Genomic DNA, 8,156 nt, shown 5'->3' with positions numbered 1-8,156 from the left:
CGAGAGCCCTTCCCGGGCTGGACAGGGGATCGAGAGCCCTTCCCGGGCTGGACAGGGGATCGAGAGCCCTTCCCGGGCTGGACAGGGGATCGAGAGCCCTTCCCGGGCTGGACAGGGGATCGAGAGCCCTTCCCGGGCTGGACAGGGGATCGAGAGCCCTTCCCGGGCTGGACAGGGGATCGAGAGCCATTCCTAGGCTCGACAGGGGGTCGGGAGCCCTTCCTGGGCTAAACAGAGGATTCCGTGGTCTCTCCTCCTCATTTTGGTACCGAATACCCTCCATAGTCGATTGGCCGAATACCTCCCGGAAGTGTCTCACAAAACCCTCCAGTGAGTGAATCCCCGGGCTCTGTGCAGTCCACAAGGCTTCGGCCCACTGCAAGGTTGGTCCAGTCAGCAACGAGATAATGAATGACACTTTGGCCCGCTCAGTCACAAACAGGTGTGGTTGCATCTCCAGGTAGCGGGAACATTGCAGCAAGAACCCGCTGCCGAAGGCTGCCTCACCCGAAAAGCTGGCTGACCGGGCCATGGGACAGGCGGGGTAATCCATAAAAAAAAAACAATCAAAACTGACAAAAACCGGAAAAAACAAACGAAGAGAAAGACGCCGCTATACTTTACTTGAGGGTCAGTTATTCTGTCACGGTCCCGGTGTGTGGAGGCAGGCAGGATGACGAGGACGACAAGGATTCAAAAGAAGGATATTTAATGTAGTAACAACAAGGCAGAGACAGACACACACTCGGGGTAACATTTACAATAACCGACCGCAATGGAATACAAGAGACAGAAACATATAGGGCAGATAATGAGGGGCAGACAGGTGAACACAATGAGGGTAATTAACTAATGATAAACGGGCTAAACCAAAAAAAGGGGAAGAAACCACAACAGACAGTCCACAGGGGTGTTACACCATGTCATGATGTAAATTTCTACAATGAACTGAAGAATCTTCTTTTTCTTGTTGACAACTGTTGTGAATGTATGATGTTTGGGGACTTTAACATAAACTGGATGGTTAAAAGTGGTAAATCAAAATTTAAATCAACTATGGAGAAATTTAAATTCAAACAGCTGATTGATAGACCCACTAGAATAACTAGAAAGAGTGAAACTCTTATAGATCAGATTTTTACTAAAAGGCCAGAGAAAGTAACAAAAACATAATCTCATTACTGGCCTTTCAGATCATAACATGACACTGATTGTAAGAAAGTTAACTAAAAAACGTCTACTTCACCATAATAAAATAGAAAATTCAATTTTAACAACAGGAATTCCCAAGTCAAAAATAGCCAGCTTTGAACATGATTTGAAGAAAGTTAATTGGGAAGAGGTAATTAAAGAATCAGACTTAAACCACAGTGCAAGCAATTTTGCCTTTATTTTAAGTGAATTAATAAGTAAACATACGAAAACCTGGAAAAGTAGGCCTAAGAAATTCTCTCTTCCATGGTTTAACAGTGACATCCTTCAGATCGTTAAAAGGAGAGATCTTGCTCTTAAAAGGTCCTTAATAACAAAAACTAATACTGACCACCTTATTTTTACTGGTTTGAGGAACAAAGTAGTATCAGAGCTGCGAATGGCTATGACTAATTATTTTTCCAAATTAATTGAAGAGGCCAATGGCAGCAGTTCTAAATTGTGGCAACATAAATAGATTAACCAATTCAAGTAGACAAAAAACATTTAAAAATAAATGGTCTTAAAGTTTGTAATAATCTGATTCATAGAAATGAGGCTATTGCAAATGTTTTTTAATAGTTTTCTTATTGAGTCTGTACAAGAATTAGCAAGCAATTTTAAATATATCAAGTCATCTCTTAAAGAATTTGACAATGCTCATACAGGCTCGTTTTATATTAAAGAGATATCTCTTAGTTAAAATGGTGATCACAAACATGAGTAACTCCAAGTCTAAGGACATTCATAACATTCATGCTGCATTAATTAGCAGATATGAAAGCTGTCTTTTGGAGCCAATTACTTATTTAGTAAATTTGTCAATACAAACAAAATTATTCCCAGAGAGCTGGAAAACAGCAATAATTACGCCGGTCTATAAATCGGGAGATAAGGATATAGCAAGTAATTATAGGCCTATTGCTATCCTTCCTGTAGTCTCAAAAGTTCTGGAGAAGATTGTTGCCGAGCAATTAGTGGAACATTTAGAGTCTAACCAGTTGCTTTATCGACAGCAGTTTGGATTTAGAGACAAATATTCCACTGAAACTGCTAACTGCTATTTGCTTGAAAAAATAAAAGCCTCATTGGATAAAGGGAATGTTGTCGGGGCAGTGTTCTTGGACCTAAAAAGGCCTTTGACACTGTTGTAGGGATTTCTATCATATACGGACACTACTATTATGCACCCTATCAGCCATCATGAGGTTTGCTAATCACCCCAGCACATGATTCCAATATTCTGGGTCGACTTCCTGCCAGTCTTGTCATTATCTACTCAGAGGAGTGATTAAAGACTAATCCAATCAAGAGATAACACTGAGATCTTTTGGTATCAGGACTACAACTGAAAATACCTCATGATTGCGAATGTATAGAAACCAGTGTAGACACAGGAAGTAAATTAACTAGTGCCCTCAGGCCTGCGAGCACGGGACCGCTGCATGACTAGCACATGGCGTTTGACCACCTGCTTCCTGCTCTGTCTGGAACCCTTACAAACTTCTCTTACAACAAAAGAAACAGAACCTTGCATGACCCTTCCTGGGCTAAACAGAGGATTCCGTGGTCTCTCCTCCTCATTTTGGTACCGAATACCCTCCATAGTCGATTGGCCGAATACCTCCCGGAAGTGTCTCACAAAACCCTCCAGTGAGTGAATCCCCGGGCTCTGTGCAGTCCACAAGGCTTCGGCCCACTGCAAGGTTGGTCCAGTCAGCAACGAGATAATGAATGACACTTTGGCCCGCTCAGTCACAAACAGGTGTGGTTGCATCTCCAGGTAGCGGGAACATTGCAGCAAGAACCCGCTGCCGAAGGCTGCCTCACCCGAAAAGCTGGCTGACCGGGCCATGGGACAGGCGGGGTAATCCATAAAAAAAAAACAATCAAAACTGACAAAAACCGGAAAAAACAAACGAAGAGAAAGACGCCGCTATACTTTACTTGAGGGTCAGTTATTCTGTCACGGTCCCGGTGTGTGGAGGCAGGCAGGATGACGAGGACGACAAGGATTCAAAAGAAGGATATTTAATGTAGTAACAACAAGGCAGAGACAGACACACACTCGGGGTAACATTTACAATAACCGACCGCAATGGAATACAAGAGACAGAAACATATAGGGCAGATAATGAGGGGCAGACAGGTGAACACAATGAGGGTAATTAACTAATGATAAACGGGCTAAACCAAAAAAAGGGGAAGAAACCACAACAGACAGTCCACAGGGGTGTTACACCATGTCATGATGTAAATTTCTACAATGAACTGAAGAATCTTCTTTTTCTTGTTGACAACTGTTGTGAATGTATGATGTTTGGGGACTTTAACATAAACTGGATGGTTAAAAGTGGTAAATCAAAATTTAAATCAACTATGGAGAAATTTAAATTCAAACAGCTGATTCATAGACCCACTAGAATAACTAGAAAGAGTGAAACTCTTATAGATCAGATTTTTACTAAAAGGCCAGAGAAAGTAACAAAAACATAATCTCATTACTGGCCTTTCAGATCATAACATGACACTGATTGTAAGAAAGTTAACTAAAAAACGTCTACTTCACCATAATAAAATAGAAAATTCAATTTTAACAACAGGAATTCCCAAGTCAAAAATAGCCAGCTTTGAACATGATTTGAAGAAAGTTAATTGGGAAGAGGTAATTAAAGAATCAGACTTAAACCACAGTGCAAGCAATTTCGCTTTTATTTTAAGTGAATTAATAAGTAAACATACGAAAACCTGGAAAAGTAGGCCTAAGAAATTCTCTCTTCCATGGTTTAACAGTGACATCCTTCAGATCGTTAAAAGGAGAGATCTTGCTCTTAAAAGGTCCTTAATAACAAAAACTAATACTGACCACCTTATTTTTACTGGTTTGAGGAACAAAGTAGTATCAGAGCTGCGAATGGCTATGACTAATTATTTTTCCAAATTAATTGAAGAGGCCAATGGCAGCAGTTCTAAATTGTGGCAACATAAATAGATTAACCAATTCAAGTAGACAAAAAACATTTAAAAATAAATGGTCTTAAAGTTTGTAATAATCTGATTCATAGAAATGAGGCTATTGCAAATGTTTTTTAATAGTTTTCTTATTGAGTCTGTACAAGAATTAGCAAGCAATTTTAAATATATCGAGTCATCTCTTAAAGAATTTGACAATGCTCATACAGGCTCGTTTTATATTAAAGAGATATCTCTTAGTTAAAATGGTGATCACAAACATGAGTAACTCCAAGTCTAAGGACATTCATAACATTCATGCTGCAGTAATTAGCAGATATGAAAGCTGTCTTTTGGAGCCAATTACTTATTTAGTAAATTTGTCAATACAAACAAAATTATTCCCAGAGAGCTGGAAAACAGCAATAATTACGCCGGTCTATAAATCGGGAGATAAGGATATAGCAAGTAATTATAGGCCTATTGCTATCCTTCCTGTAGTCTCAAAAGTTCTGGAGAAGATTGTTGCCGAGCAATTAGTGGAACATTTAGAGTCTAACCAGTTGCTTTATCGACAGCAGTTTGGATTTAGAGACAAATATTCCACTGAAACTGCTAACTGCTATTTGCTTGAAAAAATAAAAGCCTCATTGGATAAAGGGAATGTTGTTCTTGGACCTAAAAAGGCCTTTGACACTGTTGTAGGGATTTCTATCATATACGGACACTACTATTATGCACCCTATCAGCCATCATGAGGTTTGCTAATCACCCCAGCACATGATTCCAATATTCTGGGTCGACTTCCTGCCAGTCTTGTCATTATCTACTCAGAGGAGTGATTAAAGACTAATCCAATCAAGAGATAACACTGAGATCTTTTGGTATCAGGACTACAACTGAAAATACCTCATGATTGCGAATGTATAGAAACCAGTGTAGACACAGGAAGTAAATTAACTAGTGCCCTCAGGCCTGCGAGCACGGGACCGCTGCATGACTAGCACATTAAGTTTGACCACCTGCTTCCTGCCCTGTCTGGAACCCTTACAAACTTCTCTTACAACAAAAGAAACAGAACCTTGCATGACGATTTTAAAAGACAAATCGTTTAAAAACTCATAAGTAGTGAAAATGTATCCACTCTATGTGTTATGCCGTATATATATATATTTGATGTGTTTATTGGAATCTATGATATTTTAATATTTGCCTTATAACTCTTTTTTAGCAGACAAAGCATTTAATATGTGTGTAAGATATGTGAGGTTTAGTATCAGGTGAGAGCTTGTTTTATTCACAGAACATTGGTGCAAAAACTTGCAGAAATACTCGCCACAAACAGCATGTGATTCATGCATGATAAGGAACAGTATGGGGCATGGCTAAACCCCGCAGCCACCATCTGATTGGACCACGACCTGTGGGCTGGACAAAAGTCAGCCTGCTTAAAAATGGACACAAAGCCCTATCGCTCTCTGTCTTACGCTCTTGCTCGCTCGCTCTCTCTCTCTCAAGACCTTTGGCTTTCACCTTGGTGAGCGCGACAAAGCGCTCCCACGTCGTAACATCGCACAGCGAGACCATCTAAGAACTCAAACACTTCAGATGAACCTTCACGATCTTCAAAGAACTTAAAGCCTTACAAACAGAGACTTTTCAAAGAACTGCTCAAGCTTCTGTGTCATCAAGAAAGCAACCAATCCAATGAAGGATCTCCCAAAAGGACGTCACCCAAACGTCATCTCAGCGACCAATCCGAAAGCTCCGGGATTCCCTCAGCAGCCATCCAGGAAGCCTGTGTCAGCAACGAGAAAACTCAGCTTTTCAGATTTCAGCAAAACGGAAGTACAAACAAATCTTACAGCTGCTGAAATCAGTGCTGAACTGATGATTGATCTAAGCAGTAAACTTAAGGCAAACCTCTGCTTTGTGAATTCTTACAGGTGAATTTAAAACCACTCGTGAAAACGAGTTAGAACTTTGAAACTTCATGCAACTCCGTTAACTCTCATTCTGAACCGTATATGTGTGTGTGTGTGTGTGTCTGTGTGTTTTAGCTTAGTTTTAATGTAATCTAGAATAGCCAATAATTTCGTTTCATTTATAAAGAATCATTGTCTGGTGTCATATAATTTTAAGGTTAAAACCTTTGCCAAAGATCCCTTGCTACCTAGCTCGTAGCTTACTTATCAGAGAAAGTATTACCCGTGGCCAGGGAAATACAAAGATTCAAGTTGCTAAAATATACAGAGATCACCGGCTCGCTGGACGGCCGTTGATTTAAAGTGTAAACTATTAGATTTGAATTCAGTTTTAATCTTCAGATCCGAGTCCTTTCAAAACCTGAATGAATTAATAATAATTAATTCCCTAAAATTAAGTAATCAAAGTCATTACATCTGGTGGAGAAAGTGGACAGATTTGACTGAGAAATGAATGACCCAAGATAATATTATTAATTTTCTCTATTTTTATCTGGAAAAATAGATAAAAGACAAAAGAAACAGATTTGTTGTGGCACTGGATACTTTTGTTGTGTATCAGAGCATGTTGAATGAATGAAGTGAAACTCGAGAGTTTGTTGTAAAGAATTGAACTGCAGTAAAACATTTAATTTTGTCCACCGAGACAAAATAAGTCGCTCTAGAAAAGCGCACGAAGGAAGAAACAAGCGTTTTTCCTCGTTTACTTTCTCTAAAAAGGCCTCAGAGTGTGATTTGTGTAAGTGCGTGTCCCACTTCCAAACGCAACTCTGCTATTCATCTCCCTGGTTTGAGAATATCAGATTAGCTAGCTGATAGTCCTCTGCCATTTAATTCACTAAAACTAGTGAACTTGAAACGCGGTGCTCAGAGAGAGTGTCCGAAACTTTATTATTACTTTTGGGAGAATTGTGAAATTGTGGTTAAATCCACGTGTTTTTGTCTGTATAAATATGTGCCGATATCATCGACAGTTACTGTATTAATTGCAGTGAATCTGTAGATTAATTCACCTCACTCGGAACGAGTTGAGATTAGATTTATAAAGATAAATCTGTAGTGCTTTTTCGTTGTTCAGTGTGGAATGCACCGCCATTACCACATGAAGGGCGTGAACTGTGTATAACGAGCAACTGTGTGTTATTGCAGGATATGTAGCCATAGTAACAGCCAGCCATAGTAACAGAGTAACAGCCGAAGTCCTGAGAAACCTTTTCCGGGGTAACTTTCAGTCTGCCAGCGCCATGTTGAGCCGTTGTAAACAAATAAACAAAGTAAGCTATTAGCATTGAAGGCTAGTGGTTAGCACGTAGGATTTGTGTGGTCTCAAATGCAGAGTGTTGTGCAGTGTTTGAAGTGTTGAAGTGACCTGATCAGTACATCTGAACATTGTCTTTCGCCATTTCATACTGATTTCATCCTATCTCTCTCTCTCTCCTCCCATTGAAAAGAACAGACAGATGCAAACTTTATAAACCTTATTGCAAAGCGATTTTAACCAAATGTCAGATTAGCGATCCCACAATTGGTTATGATCACGTTTGTTTAAAAGGGTTGTCCTTTTCCCTTCAGCGTGTTAATATATCAGTTTGAACTGCTACCATTGTGTTGTTATTAACAATTAATCCTGGCCAGCCTAGGCCGTTTTACTTTAATGCTACGTTGTGATTAATTCAGCTATAACTGCGCTTATAATTTGAGGGACCCCAGTAGATATTATCAATGTGCTATACTTAAGGATTTGAAATCGTTAATTTAACTTCGTAATTAACTATAGATTTGAAATTTTAATTTCATTTCATAAATTAATTACAGTTCCAGCTTCCACATAGCAACAATATCTACTGATTAATTTAATTATAAATTGCTCTTATTATCTGGTGACCATAACATTGGAATTTTTAATCATTAACTATCAAAATTGCTCTGAAATTTTAATTTCTGTAAATAGTTAAATAGGGTTGGGTTCCCTATTCAATGATACAGTTAATTAATTTAATTATAGTTGCTCTTATCAACTGTTAATAA

Source organism: Sinocyclocheilus grahami, unplaced genomic scaffold (genome assembly GCF_001515645.1).
Source record: "Sinocyclocheilus grahami isolate Dianchi unplaced genomic scaffold, SAMN03320097.WGS_v1.1 scaffold1212.1, whole genome shotgun sequence".
NCBI classification, from domain to species: domain Eukaryota; kingdom Metazoa; phylum Chordata; class Actinopteri; order Cypriniformes; family Cyprinidae; genus Sinocyclocheilus; species Sinocyclocheilus grahami.
The sequence above is the reverse complement of the archived record's forward strand: the minus strand, read 5'-3'. Positions refer to the sequence as shown.